The sequence below is a fragment of the Labrus bergylta genome, chromosome 15 (assembly GCF_963930695.1).
Source record: "Labrus bergylta chromosome 15, fLabBer1.1, whole genome shotgun sequence".
Classification (NCBI taxonomy): domain Eukaryota; kingdom Metazoa; phylum Chordata; class Actinopteri; order Labriformes; family Labridae; genus Labrus; species Labrus bergylta.
Window position 1 is genome coordinate 14,792,737 of NC_089209.1, and position 15,841 is coordinate 14,808,577.

The 15,841-nt window shown below is 39.5% G+C and overlaps 1 protein-coding gene across 2 annotated transcripts in view; it reads left to right on the forward strand.

Moving 5' to 3' along the window:
• The window catches only part of xkr6b (XK, Kell blood group complex subunit-related family, member 6b), a 59,999-nt gene that overhangs the window by 1,768 nt on the left and 42,390 nt on the right, over positions 1-15,841 (forward strand). The gene's annotated exons all lie outside the window — the stretch shown is intronic.

The following is a 15,841-nucleotide window of genomic DNA, read 5'->3' on the forward strand; positions in this document are numbered from 1 at the left end:
AAACGCGTGAATGCTCAAGGTGTACATCTCTGTGCGTAATCTGTGAGATGTAGTAGCGGCTTCACTTGTAGTAAAATTTGACACTGGTGCGCGCACATCTTCTCTATTTAAGGCTACTCAGTGTGAGCTAGTGAGCGGCGAGTTGTTTTTTGGTGCAGACAGACGCAGTGGCTGGCATTTAATGGAAGAAAAAAGTAACGCATGACGGCTGCTCTGAGAGGACTGCCAGTGGCTGGGAAAATGTAAAACAGCACAGTGAGACTCAGTGCAAAGGGTCAAATCATTTTATCCTGACTTTCCGCCTCTCTGTCAATGCTTGTAGTGTTTTTGTGCATCAAATGCAGAACTTGAACACTAATTATGACACACTGTTTGTGTTTGACAGCTGCCTTCCCTCCTCATCAGACGAATTAATTGTCTAAGCCATGGTTGTGTTGTAATCTAATGCACGAGAGCATTTGTGCTACAGGCTGAATTACTCACATGCTGAGACTGGGAGTAAAATCTGAGTGGAATCTCACTGACCTTTTAGAAATCATACACATCGCCACAAGCCATACATTTTGTCAAATTATTCCAGAAACAAGCCTCGTTTCCTTTTTCATGTTGCTGAAAAGAACATCAGCATTTATGTTCAGTGCATACTGGCACATCTTCTGTCAAGATGGGTTTTTCCCAGAGACAGTGCACTCTGCATTCCTCATCAGACTCATTTTGAGCTGCACCTGAAGGCTCTTATATTGATTAGCTGCAGACGTGTTGGCAGTTTTATTTACTCTACTGGAGCGCTTCAATCGATTATTTTGGTCATATCTGTAGTGGGAAGGAAATACAGATAGAGCGATGTTGCAAAGTCAAAGTCATTAGTTGTAGTTACAGTGTTAAATACATTTGGAGTAAAGTGACTGAGAGCATCTCAAGGTGCTTCACCTCATTTATACAAATAAGTAAACAGTGGTGTCTGTGTAAACCCTGTACTATGTGTTGTCATTCAAATAGTTCAATACATTTTCTCACTTTCCTTGTATGCAAAGTTTGCTATTTCTGCCTTTGAGGAAGTGAAGAAATATAACCTTGTGTAAGTGAATGCTTGTGTGCACTTACTGAGATCAATAAATATCAAAAGTGGCTTAACATTCTTGGAAAATAAAACTAATTAGCAATATGGAAAAGAGTTCGATGAGTAGACTGACATCACTCTTGAGCCTGTACAACAGCCCAGATGTTAAGCCACAGCTGGCTAACCTTAGCTCAGCACAAAGACTGAAAGTAGAAGGTTAACAGCTAGCCTTGTTCTGTCCAAATGTCCAACAACACCGGTAAAAGTCACCAAATAACATTTATCTTGTCTTTTTATCCTCGCAATAGTAAAAATGTTTGCTTCGCTAAGGGTTATATCAGTATTTATCCCTGGAGTCTTTGCTGGTTGACTAGATGATGCTCTAGCCTGCCGGCACATAATGCTTTTGTACGTATTAAATGAACAATAAGCAACATGTTCATTTGTGAGCTTTAGAGATGCTCGTGGGAGGATTTTTCTTACCTTTGGAATGGAGCTAGAAAAATCAAATTACTGTTTGTGGAAAGTTAAGTAGATGCTAGCTTTATTAAAGGAATAGATTGGTAGCAATAATCTCATCCAATTCGCCGCCTGCAAGTATCAGCGTCTTATTGTAATTTATATTATACAGTACTATTGATTATCATCATGTGTATAGTGTTTACAAAGTGTATATGTTAATTCACATTCATGTCTGTGGTCAAATGAGCTTTTTAAGTTAGAGTTGAGTATTTAAGGGGGTTTATTGTTTAAAAAGACACCATTCAGTTGTCACCGGTAACTTCAGTTTTATAGCCATTCAGTGTATAGTCAGTATAAATAGGCAGTTAAAAAAACCTTGATTAACAAAACAACAAAATGAACTGCAAAAGAAACTATAGTGAATCAAGATGTGCTTTGAGGGAACTCCAGTAAACATTATGTTGGTGTGTGTATGTGACAGCACGAAGCCTAGGGCAAGGGATCTTTGTCAGGACACTGTCTCCCTTCGGACATGCTCTGCCTGCCTTTTTTTTTGGTGGTGGTGATGGTGGTGGTGGTGGGGGGGAGTTAAGGGTCAAAAGCTGCTCTTGTCAGCTTAGTGTGAGTTCACAACCTCAGACCCACAGGACTTACACTTGATATGGAGATTATTCTCCAATGTGAGAGGCCAGAGTGCCAATAGGTAGCATATGTTACCATTTTACATTGGATTATTGGCCATGAATACAAAGTTTTTTAATCTGTCCTTTACGTCGCTCATTTATGGCTTTACTTCTGATAGATAGTGCTATTTTTTGTCTATGTCTGAACTAATAAAATTCTGTTATTTTGTCATCATATTCAGAGTAAATGATAACTATATGTGAGTGGTTTTCAAAGCAGCTATCAAAACCATCCCAAATGAGATGCTACAGTATCAGTTTGTGGAATATATTGTCTTCATTCATGTGAGAAAAACAAAATGAAACGCTGACAGGAGTCAAAAACACTGCCTCATCATGTCTCATTACTCAATCCCATTTTCAGCTCTGCATTCAATTAGCCACTTTCCCTCTGAGCACCTGAGGACCAAGATGATGACAGGATCTCCAAGCTTGTTTTTTTTTGCAGTTATCCCCTCGTTAATTGTTGACTGAACGGGGACTATTCCGCTCCCACCGGCTCTATCATGTCGCCCTCCCTGTGATTCACCAGCAGCACCTCCATCAGTGTGTCCCCTTAAGCTTTAGAGATTCTGCTCACATATGCTCGCGCACACAGAGGATCTCGCAGACACAGGAGTCTCCTGTCGGTAGGATGGACAGCTTAATCAGTGTAAACCCAAATTAGCGTCCAACTGAGAAAGAGGTGCATCCATCTCCCGCCTCCCTTAGGAAATCCATGAAGGAAGTTTTGAGAGCGCTCTGTATTTGGGAAATCCCTGCAGAATTGGGTGTGGTGTAGTCATTATCTTCCCTCTGAAAATGTCATTGTTCGTGATGAAAATGTTGGACAATTTTCAGTTGCTTCCCACAAGCTGAACATTTTAAAGATGAGCATTTGCCATCATTTTGTTGGTTGGCTTAGCTAGAGTATACAACTTCCTTAAACCTTCTGACAGAAAATGGGCATTAGTAATAGGCATAAGGGTTTTTGAAAGAAGTGAACAAGGAGAAGGCAGAAAGTCTAATCAAGACAGTGGTGAAAATGTACTATTTAAATGTGGATTATTTTGGATACTTGATCACACTAGAGACTAAAGTTCAGGATTTTGGGCTTCTAGCTCATTTGGACCTTTATATGAGATGAGATGAGATTCAACTTTATTGTCATTACACATATACAAGTATAGAGTAACGAAATGAGGTTTGGCATCTCACCAGAAGTGCAAATAAGCAGAAAGTGCAAGAGTCTGTGCTATGTACAGTAATTACAAAACTTACAGATGTAGACTAAAAAAGTGAATTATTAGGTATATATGGATGGCTGGATTAATGGGATGCTATAAATATAAATAAATGCTATAAATAAGTAATGCTACAAAATAAGTGTATTCTTAGGATTATAATATACAGATTAAGGTGCAGTGAGCATGCTATACTAGTTTACAGATAATATAAAGAATATGGACATAATATGAACATACTATAATACAATAATACAGATGGATGAGAGATGTGTGTGTGTGACCAGGAGGAGTGGTGGGGGGATGATGGGTGTGAGGTGAGTTGTGATATAAAAAGTTGTCTCTTGTTGGTTGCACAACTCAGGGGAAGTACAGTCATAGATTGTTGGAGGTCCCCTTTAAAACACCAATGAATCTTCAAATGATTAAATATGATTTAGAGAGTGTGAACATGACAACAAGCTTGTCTAAAATATCCCCCATTTAACTCTGTTGCCCCTGTTTGCCCTGGATGACATTTATTTGTTGTGTTTAGCTAGCAGTGTATAAGTAGATAAGTGTCTACTGCAAAGAAGTATATTACACAGTTCTTGTAGATGTATTTGTTGCAACAGACAACACAAATGTTTGAATGCTCCTTCCATGCTGCATATAAAATTACCAGGAGCTGTCCCTCCTGAAAACACTGCCCTGCTCTTCTGTGTTTTGTGGGAGCTGTCCAGTGCTGAACTGAAGCACAGGTTTCAATTCGGATTCATTTCCCTTCTTGTACCATGTAAAACACAGTACAACACTGTGTTGAACACCATCCTTACCACAATCCAGACCATATCTGGAAGCTATGTGTCATGATTTTGATCTTGAATGGGTCTGTATTTTTTTTTCATCATGTTTGGAGTCTTGCTGAACACTAGGCTAGGTCAGACTAAGATTACACTGTAAAACTGACTTGCATTACAGCTGTGTTAAAGATTGCTGAAATGTTGGTTATTTGTGTGTGTGTATTGCATTACTGCTTGGTTAACAGTTTATAAATACATGATATATTCCAGTTCAGTATCCAAAAACAACATAATACAGACTGCTAATTCCACTTGGGGGGACAACGAGAATGAAAAGTATGCTGAAATGTTACCAAAATGATCCATTTATTTTTGCCATCCAGGAACTCTCCGCTTCTGCAGCAGCCAAAGAAGTGGGGTCTCCCCCCTCTTCCTTTGAAACTGTACAAAATGATTAAACACCACAAATCTGATGCTTGGATTACACTTTAATCCCGAACAAGTGTTTGCTCACCAGCGAGCAACACGAAGGAATCGCCTCATGGTTGACATCTGCCTCGGTTTCCCAGCCTGGTAAATATTAATGCAGACTGGGAAAGGAGTCGACAAAAGCCTCTGTTGGCTGGCTGGGCTGCTTGTAGTTGCCAAAAAAGGTTTGTACATGCAGCGAAGCGAGACATTGAGATGATACAATGCAACCAGCTGCCCTGTCAAGAGAAAAAAAAAACAGCTGAAGGGGTGAACGAGGGGAAGAGATGAAGGCTCGGATAAATTGGTTACAATCCATATAATTATGTATTGAGAGTTTAAAATGGCGAAAGATGGGAACATCTTGTTCCCGCCACAGTAGAGGCAACTGGAGTATTTTTGGAGTGAAGGAGAAAACTGAATGGATGACTGGCTCACACTATCCTGTCTTTTCAGTGTCCAAATAAATCTGTCCTTTCAAAAAATCAACTGTTTCTATTGTTGTAAAGGGAAAACTATGTGTCACTATGGTCAATATGCTTTTCAGAAGACAGAAGAAAACCACAAAACAGTTAATTCTGCAGAGAACAAAAGATGGAAAAGAACACAAAGCCATAGAGAGAGAATACTCATCTTTATTAAAATACACATCTGACTGTGCTGTGTGTTATTTACAGACAGCACATTAAACCACCATTGCTGCTCTGGAATAGCTCCTTGTTACGCTACTCATTTTCTCATTAGCACTGATAACAGGGGACAAACCCTTTAAAGCCAGCCCTCCAAGAAAACCCACCAATTACGTGACAGAGGAGCCTGTCAAACAGCAAGAAAAGACCCCACTTTCACAGCCGGGGGTAAAAGAGACGGAAAACCGTAAACGAGGCAGAAATATGTGCTTCAGCTTTTCAAGTAGCAGAGGAAGAGAGCGGGTTCTGAAAAAAGAGATTGAATTGCTGTTTTGGTTCAGTGTCATCAGGGTTTGATTTCAAGCTGGGTTATTGAATTATAGAGTATTGCTGTAAAAATGCTTGATGTAGCATGTGCTTTGGTGGGATTCTGTAAATCTAAACATTAACCTCTTAAAAATACAGAAATGTTATTGTAAACAGTATCTCCTATTTAAAAATCGTATCTGTGTATAAAGCTTTAAAACCTAAAATAAACCAGTAGCTCACATGTGAGCTGATTGCAATCCCATTTCAACAGCCAATGACACCGGCTGTTTCTGCAGAGAGCTCTTAAGTTCAGTGTAGAGAGAATGACTGGGAATAAAGAGGCTATGATGATGCTTGATTTAACTGCCTCAGGCTTGCCTCCTGAGCAAACAATATTTTGTAGTAGAAGCCTGAAGGCCCTGGTTCTTAAAAACTGGCCACCAGACAGTGACAGGCTGGAACTCATGGAGGAATAATAAGCACAAAGGCAGATGGGTTACCAGACTGGGATTTTGTATGTGCATCACATGCATGTGTGTACAACCGCATACATAAAACCACACCTCAAGGAGTTTGAGAGTAGCTTTTTTTTTAAACAGCTCCTTATATGCAGTCTCACATCATGGCCTCCCTTTTGCTCAGGGAAATGGAGAACACACACACCTTGGCAGACTACACATTTCAATGTCCTGTTTCTTAAGGCGCTTAGATCAGAGAGAGGTGGTGCGGCTTGTTGACAATGAACTCCTCCCAAGCTGCTCTGGCTTTAAAAAAAAAAAAAGAAGAAGCCTCCTTCTGCCTGCTGTCAAATGCAGAGCACACTTATAATCATCAAATTCAAAAAAAATCACTGCACTGGTCAATTAGTTTTGGTATTATAATAAAATAAGTGCTCAACTTTATTTAGAGTTATGACAAAAAAATATTGCTAAAAGACTTAAAGACCACCGAATATGTATTAATCTACAGCTGAAAGTACCAATTACAATATTGAATTATTTATTGAGAAAATACAATACTTTTAGGCCCCACGTTAAAATGACCAATAGAAAAGTGTTCAGGCTGGTAGAAAACACAGATATGGTCCATATATTGAAGTTCACGTCTGGCTACATTATTCTGCTCCAAAAGCTATGGTATTAAGAATATTTTGGTCAAAATGTCAAACTCAAAGCTTCAAAATGACATTTGACAACCAGTCAAAGCCATGCTGGCAAAGTAGTTGCACATTAACTTATTTGTTAAACAACAGTACTAAACAGTACTATTTTGTAGAGTGTTGGTAGCATTCACAGCCCTACAGGGGCGGCTGTGGCTCAGTTGGTAGAGTCGTCGCTTATCAACCGGACGGTCCAGGGTTTAACCCCCAGCTGGGAAACATGTCCGATCTGCAAGACACTTAGCCCCGAATTGCTCCCGCTGCTTTGGTGGCGGTGTATAAATGGGATTAAGATTAAGAGATTAAGATTGACTTTATTGATCCCCGCAAGGGAAAATGTCTGTTTTTACACTCACACACACATAGGCTGAAATATACAAACAGGATCCTATGGACATGCACTAACATGCGCTCCTGAGCTGATGGTGGGGAGGTGGTTTGGTGACTTGCTCAAGGGCACCTCGGCAGTGCTCAGGAAGCGATCTGGCACCTCTCCAGCTACCAGACCAACTTCCATATTTGGTCCGCACCGGGACTTGAACCGGCGACCCTCCGGTTCCCAACCCAAGTCCTTACATGACATATGTGACATGCAGTGTAAATGTGCTTTGAGTTGTCAGAAGACTAGAAAATCGCTATATAAGCTCAAGTCCATTAACCATTTACCATTAAATGTTTCAGTCTTGAATAATGTATCAATGGGCTTAGGGCAAGTTCACACACTTTGTAATTATTGAGGGACATTGTTAGTTCTGGCCTTTACATTCAGAGCAAGCCTAATGTTGTAAATTAGACATGTTTTCCAGTGTTTGCCTCTGTGTATGCTAACATGCTGACACTCATCTATCCTGCCTGATACAGTTGTAGCTTGCATGCTTGTGGAACTTGGCTCTTGATGATTTATTGACAGTCTACTGTTTGTTCAATGTGCTGTTTGTGTGTGTGTGTGGGTGTGGGGGTGTGTGTGTGTGTGTGTGTGTGTGTGTGTGTGTGTGTGTGTGTGTGCTAGTTCTGTTTGGCAAACCATGTTGGCTGCATCAGTTTAATTCTCCATCCTTCCTACAGCTGTCTATTATTTCCACTCTGATCTGGACTAAAAGCTGAATCTGCCCTGCTGCAACTTTTTCCTTTGAGCTCGTTTAGAAGCACTCACAGCAGACAAATTGTGCATGTTGTGTGATGTATATTTCTCATATTACTCCACTCAGAGATTATCATTACCTGTGCCCATAGGGGGCTAAAAAGCTCACACACAAAGGCTATTTTTCATCTGGATTCCCCAGCCTAATAGTTATACCCCTAATATATATTTATGCTTCCCTTCCTCTTGAAATAGGTGAGGCCTACTCTCCCTGATGTACTATTTGAGATCATCATGTGTTCTCCCCGTACAGTCTCTCTATCCATTAGCGGTCCTCATATGCTCGAGTCACCACATTACCATCTGTCCTCCTTGGGAAGTTAACATATGTTTTTTTTATTTTTATCCCTCCTATCACTTACACCTATTAATGTTCTTAGGCTCCTCGCAAAGCCTTTTATCCCCCTCCATCCATCCTGAAGGAGACACCACACTGTGTGTTTCTCTTATCCTCTCATTATTTGAGTTCGAAGGATTGCACTTTCTACAGTGTGAGCTGAAATCCTGTGTCCCTCACCGCAAGTTAAAGTCATAATGCTCCCTTCCTCCCCTACATCTTTCTCTTTATGTCCGCTCCTCTCTCCCCGTGTTGCCTTCACATAAAGCTGCACTTGACCTCCATTTCTGTCAAGGAAACTGGAGCATCTGCCTCCTGCCCCATTACAACTCAACATCTCCTCCCTCTCTCCCTCCCTGAATTTCTTTACCCTGCAATACCACCCATCGTTTACTCCCCTCAGAGACAATTTTCAGATCTCCCACATTCCTCTGCACCTTTAGCTCTTTATTTCCGCTCCAGCTCTTTGACAAAACTTGCATTTCTACAAGAAAAAAAAGCAACCATCACCTCGGTTAAAGAGTCATCCTGTGGCTCAATGCTGTCCTCTTACACCAAATGCCTTCTCTTTGGATTTGCAGGTCGTCAAACTTTGTTATTCTCTGTTGAATAGACAACACAAAACAGAGCAAGCCAATACAGTAAAAGGTGAGAGGTTGTAACTGGCATTACACTGGTCTTCAAAGGTGCATTAAATTCTATTTTGATCCCACAACTGAATGAAATGAGTCTTATTTTGAAGGTTCATGGTGCAGATCTCACCGAGAATCAACTCTCGGCTGTGCAGCTGTCAGACACTGGTCAGCTCAAGTGAAAACATTGTTCACATATAGCTTTGGAGAATCTGCACTTAGCCCAGGAGTTAAATGAAAGCTGGTTGTACACAACCTGCAGTGTGAAATGGAAGAACAAGAACAAGTGGCAAGAGAAAGAAACTTCAACAAGTTGAAAGCCAGAGAGGTATTTGTTCACGGAGTCTGACATCCAAAATGTGGAAAACTTAAAAAATAAAAAGGATAAAATGAAAGTTTGCTTTTAGGCTTTATCTTTCAAAAAGTAACAAAGAATAAGGAATTAAAACAAAAACAGGAAACAAAACAAAAGAAAACGGATTCTGATGCTTTCTGCTTTCTGATGGATGTGTATGTTTGAGTAGTTTGCTCACAGGCTGTCACGAGAAGATGTCCTTACAGAGAATCTCTGATGTGAGTATTTTTGATCCATATTGGCTGAAAGTTTTCTAATGCTGCTCTTTAAGGAAGATACCAGAGACAGTGATGGTTACAGTTTACAGTGACGAAACGGGTGAAACAAACAGAACAAGTAAAGAGCTGTTTAAGTGGAGGTCAAGGAAATAAAAGAACTTGCATCAAAGGTTTGGATAAATTATTTGATGCACATGCAGTATTTACTGTTTAGCGAGGTTCTCCATGAACAATGTCCATGCTTCTGCTACTGGGAAGCCAGTGAGGGATCTCATACTAGTTTAAGTGTCTGTCATGGATAAAAAGTGTGCGCCTCTGTTTAAGTCTCTCCCCTTTCTACCAGGTGGAAAGTGTTCCCAGGCTTCATGTGTGTTGGGGGCATCACATGATATGACTGTCTCAACTCCAAAATAAGAGTAAGGAGTCAGCAGAATCAAGGAAGTGAACTGGTGTGTTCTCGATTGAAAGGAAAAGGGAAAAATACAGAAAACACAGAGGGATGTCCTGATAATTATAGTATCATCTATTTATTAGAGAATAATTTGGGGTTTTACGGAATTCATATTGTATTGTCTTCACACACACACACGTCACACACACATTGTCTTTTTCTTCCCGGTGTCATTTGATGCTGTCTTTATCCTATTCATATCTTGGCTGTCTCTTGAAAGCTGCATCAGCAGAGTTTGGAGACGACCACCATTGTTCGAGTCTAATCATGGTCGACGCTCCAGGCGTCAGTTTGATAAACAGACAATCTCTGCTTATAAATAATTGAACAGGCCCGTTCGTTCTCACGGTGTCGCACTAGCAGGGTTTCTCAGTCATCTCGTCTCACTCTCATATTTGCATGGCGATACCCTGCTTAGTGTGCTGTTATGCTCACTGAGAAATGAGCTGTATGAAGGTGTGCTGCATGCAAAGTCGAAAGAGCAAAATCCTTTCACCAAATCAGTGCTGTTGTGCAGAGTGTGCATTCTGTCACAGCTCACTAAGCAGGGTGCCAATGTGCTAACGTGAAAATGAGGAATCATGACAACAAAATCATGCCTTGCACTCACAGAGTCAAATACACTCGAAAAACTGTTTCCAAAATGTGTTTAAATGCAAAAATGAACACACACAAAGTCGTCAAAGCTGAAACAGAATCTAAAAGTTGCTGAAAAATTCTATTGTCAGCATATTGTCAGATATGGACACATTATGGGTATAAGTGAAAGTGTCATCATCGTTATTTTTCTGATCAAATTTTTCTTTTATACTATTAAGTACATTTGAGAAGTATTAAAGAGTTTGCTGTGTCAAGTGTTTTAACATATTTACCTTGCATTTAGACATGCAGGGGAAAGTCTCTTGATATTGCAGAAGGGTTGAAATACACAAGTTTTAAGTGAATCTTGACCTCATCAACTTACCATATAGTGTTACTTACAAACATCCAGAAGATATATAAAATGGATTCATCCAAGTATTGTAGTGCCAAAATTAAAAATGTCGGCGTGTTTCTTTGACGTCTTATTTGAAGCACGTTACATAGTTACATTACATGCAGTTTTCATAGTATCATTTATTCATTATTTGATCACCACCTTGGTATAAAATCAAGGTAGAAAATGTTCACTTAAATATTTTTGATTTGCCATGAAAAATGTGTATGTACTTGTCTTATTGCTGTATCTTTTTCAATTGAGTCTTTGAAACACCAACATTATTTTCCCCTGCTCCCCTGTGTTCATCGCCAAGAAATTAGTGGTGTAGTCTATGTGCAGCAAGGAAAACTTTGTTCACCGGAAATAATAGTAGTTCTAATCTCACAGAGCACCGAGCTAAACAACACGCTTTTTCTAAGCTAGTTGTCAGAGAGTTGGGCGCTGCAAACACCGGAGACACAGGCGCAGCTCACCTTAGCTTGGCAGTTTAAGGCGGAGATACTTCATCGAAACAGACATGGCTTGATTTTAAACCACTGCCAGCTCCTCTATCTGTAAGCCAGGACTAAAGAGACTGACAGCAAGGTATGTTGTTGAGGACAAGCTTCCCTAACAACTGTTAAGTCTGTTGCCTTCAGTGAACTAACTAGTTTGTAGTTTCTGATTTTCAGTAACTTGCCCATTACTGATCTCCTATCTTTTAAGGGCTTTCTATCTAACTCACATTCATGAACACTTAAAAGCATATATCACAAATGTCTAACTCTCCTGAAAACTTTAACGTAACACAGATAATGTGTTCTGTCCCACATAGTGTAAGGAGCCTCGTCATATTTAGGACGGCTCATATTCAGGCCTCCTGCTCAGCAGTCCATCACTGTCCTTTCTGTGTCCTTCCTCGCTCCTCCTCATAACTGCGCCTAGGTGGATCTCACCTTGGTAAGGGTGACCATGGCGTGCCAGGAGAGCTAAATTGGGTTCTTGAGGGGTGACCTGAGAGGAACACAGCAAAGAGATCATCGGCTCAAGAGTCCAACAGTGATCAAGTTGATGTCAAATATCAGCACCTCTTCAGGCCAGCAAAGGAATGGGTCTACATCAAGTGTGCTTGAGATGCTGCAACTCAGACCTATTTTCATTGCTTCCTTGTTATTTCTTTTCTCTGTGACTCCTGCACCTCTTCATGTCCCTTCAATCTCCTTCTGTTACTGTTGGTACTTTCTCCTTTCCAATCTATCCTGCGCATTCTCCCTTTATGCCTTCATCGCCCATTTTCTTCTCATATCTATTTTTTTATTTCTTACTTGTCCTCCCTCCCTATATGTTTGCACTCCGAGTGAGCACATAGTAACAACAGCCTGTCTGCTTTGGCTCTGAGGGGCTTTTAAATACACCCTGTAAAGTTGACTTATGAGCTCAGGCAAAAAGGCCTCACTGATGTCTCTCTTATGTTACTACTCATACATACATAATGTACTCACAAGAAAGAAAGTACACTTATGACTTCAGCCACCTGCTTTGCACTGGTCCTGCATATGTGAAATTGTATACATGTAAGTATGCAAATGTGTGAGTTTGTGTGTGAGTGCACGCACAGGAGGTGTGAATGTTCTTCAGCCTTCTGCTACAAAGAGTGTTGAGAAGCTCATGACGCATCTCATATGGAAGTGTAAATCATCTGAGGCTTTGCAGTCAAGTTTGTCTCTGCAAGAAGATATGGTGTTACACTGTTAATTAGATTATTACAGTTTCAGATTAGTTACAAGGAAACTCATAAATTGTACTGTACAGAACCGATATGGCAAGGTAATTTCAAGGAAGAGTTTGTACTGTATCTGTTTCTATTAATTAAAAAAATGAAACTGTGTATCATCAGCACAAAAATGATTAGCAATATAAATATTGATTTCCATGGCCTGGTTGGTTAACAAGAAGTATGAACACAGAGAACATGATGGGACCAAAAATAGATCCTTGTGGCACACCAGTTACTAAAGCGATGATGCAACATACTCATTGTTCAGTATGACAGACAGGATGTAATTCACTCACATAAGGATACATATATCCCTAATGTTGCAATATAAGAACAATTTTGAATACACAATGTGCCTAAATACTAAGTTTTTTTACCAGTGATGGGCAAGTTACTTTAGTAAAAGTAACATTAATGTTACTTTTTCTGTTTCAACACTCATATTCATGTAGATATTATTTAGTGTTGCTGTGGCAGTGTGAGAAGAAACAACTCACAAATTTCACAAAACATTGCAGTTATTTTCAATATGTAGGTAGTTTGCAAATAAGTTCTCTGAATGCAACAGACTCAACAGTTGATATGAAGCATTTCCTCAACAACATACCCTGCTATCAGTCCTGTCTTATGGATCGTGGAGCTGGCAGTGGTTTAAAATCAAGCCGGATGGAGTGGTTCTACTTTGGTAGCTACATGCACGACTACATGTAGTTACCGCAAATATTAGTAGCTTTAGAGTAATGACATATCAAGTAACACGTTACTCCCAACAGTTTTGTGTACACATGAGCCTGTTTGCTTTGACTCAGTGCAGCAATGTGGGAATGCATGCATGCACAAAGACACATACTGACACACATATCCTTATTACAGAAATGTCCTCAATGATATGATGAATTCATATAAGCCAAACACATTTCTTGTATTCGAAAATATATTGAAAACATATTTGAAATCCAAATCACTTTTTTTTTTTAAAGTGGGCTCAAGATTTGTAACATATCGTTACACTGCAGTGGTTTCAGGATGACATGTAGCCAGTGAGATATTTTCAGCCACTGTGTCTAAGTGGATTAGTCCGGTATTCCTCTAAGGGACATTCAAAAACTGCTACTGTGACTCCCTTTGCTCCATATGGATTACAGGTTTGGAAGAAACAGCAAGAAGTCGACCATGAATATCTGTCAGAGCAAAGGCTGTTTAGTTATTTACCTCATACTGCAGCTAAAAAGTACACAAATGGAGCCGATGGTTTCCATCTAGTCTTTAAATAAGGAATGGAAATTAGCGATAATTTATTTACAGTGTATCATGGACCCTTCATGCATAGACAACGACATACAAACCAAACACATTAATTCTCATAATCTTCATCTTTTCCCCCACTGTTTTTGTCTTTCTCTCTCGGTCATTCTCTCACCACCCATGCATCTTCCCTTTTTATCAATTTATATGATATTGTAACCTAAACAAGTATAATGACTGGCAAACACATATTCTCACACTCCCAAATGTAATGAAGTTAACATTTTTTACCTAAATTGGAGGGCAACCCGTCTTTCTATGTTTGCCTCTCCTCACATTTAGCAATAAATGGATTTAAGCTCTGTGGAGTTTTATGTAAAATGGGCCAAGATTAGTGGGATGTTTAATCATGGAGCCTTTTGAAATAAGCTTAAAATGTATCTGAGTACTGGGCAAAAAAAACAGCCAAGGAATTCTTTTAGTGTGTGCCGAGGACAAAGGCCCTTAGTAACACAAAATCATGCAACACTGACAAACGTTTCAATGTCTGTTTATTGATTTATTCTGGACTTTTTTTTGATATTGTATTTTCTGTAAACGACTTTGAGGATATTCCAAAACCATTTAGGTCCAAGAGAGAGAAAGGTTGTTTATTTATTTTGTCATGTCTGGCATTTTTGCCTCATAGCCACAAGAGACTACAAACTGGTCTTTGTCTTTCTTGGCATGGTCGAGCTCTCCTCTCCCTCACCTTCCCACTGGGCACACATCTCTGCTCTTTGAAGACAAGTGAATGTAACAAAACATTAGAGTCACTATTTTCTTTCCTAAATATAAAGTACTGACTTATACAAAAGTTATATCGCTCAGTCATTACTTATGGGATGCCATTCAAACTGGGGATTATTGCGGATGCAGACCTAGTGGCAAAGGAGAGGAAATTTAATCAAAATGAGACGAAGCACCACGTGGCTAAAACTTCAAAAACGAGGGTGAACCTTGGGTTGGTTTTAACTTGCGACGCAGCGCTTGCCTTTTATTCTGTTGGACGGGCAGGTCATTAACACCGGCGGTTAGCTTGTGCTAGCTTACTAAATTTAGGCTTTTCCATTACAACAAATGTCATTCTCAGGTAGCTTGAAGGTTTAAAGAAATAATAATAATTATGTCCTACTTATAGAACTTGCCAATTTCATAAAGACATGTTTACCTTTCTTCATTAATCGAGTGACTTGGTTTGTTCCTGTCTTTTTTCAAAACTTGATTTAATTATTCAAATGTGTTCGAAATAACTCTCACACACACACACACACACACACACACACACACACACACACACACACACACACACACACACACACACACACACACACACACACACACAATACTACAAGTGAATAAAGCCTGATACAACACAGGATTGAATATACTGGATCAAAACATGTTTCACTTTCTGAATTTAAGAGAATAATTGACAGGTTGCCTATCCCCCTACATCACCCACAATCCAGAGGATGTGACTTTAAGCCATTCTTATTAATACAAACAGTAGTGTACACTTTTATAATGTGCTGCTATTTTATGTATGACGTGAAACATTTTCAAATGAATTACCTCATGTTGGACAACTTCTTTGTATTCTTTGTGTATTTGTCACTGAACTTTTTTTTTTTACAGTGCACAGTATATAAATGCATTAACCAAATGACTAAAAAGTTTTTTTGGGTTTTTTTTTAACATATAAACGCCTCACTTATAAAGTCTGTAATCACACTTCAACTGAGAGGCATTTCAACCTTTTAAGTCAACTTGTAATTATATCATTATATTACATAACAGTGTATAATATAACATGGCACATACTAATCACCTGAATAATTATCAGTGTAAGAAGTGGAGGCTGACTCTTAACATATACATTACTGCACATATCTGTTACATATATACCAAAT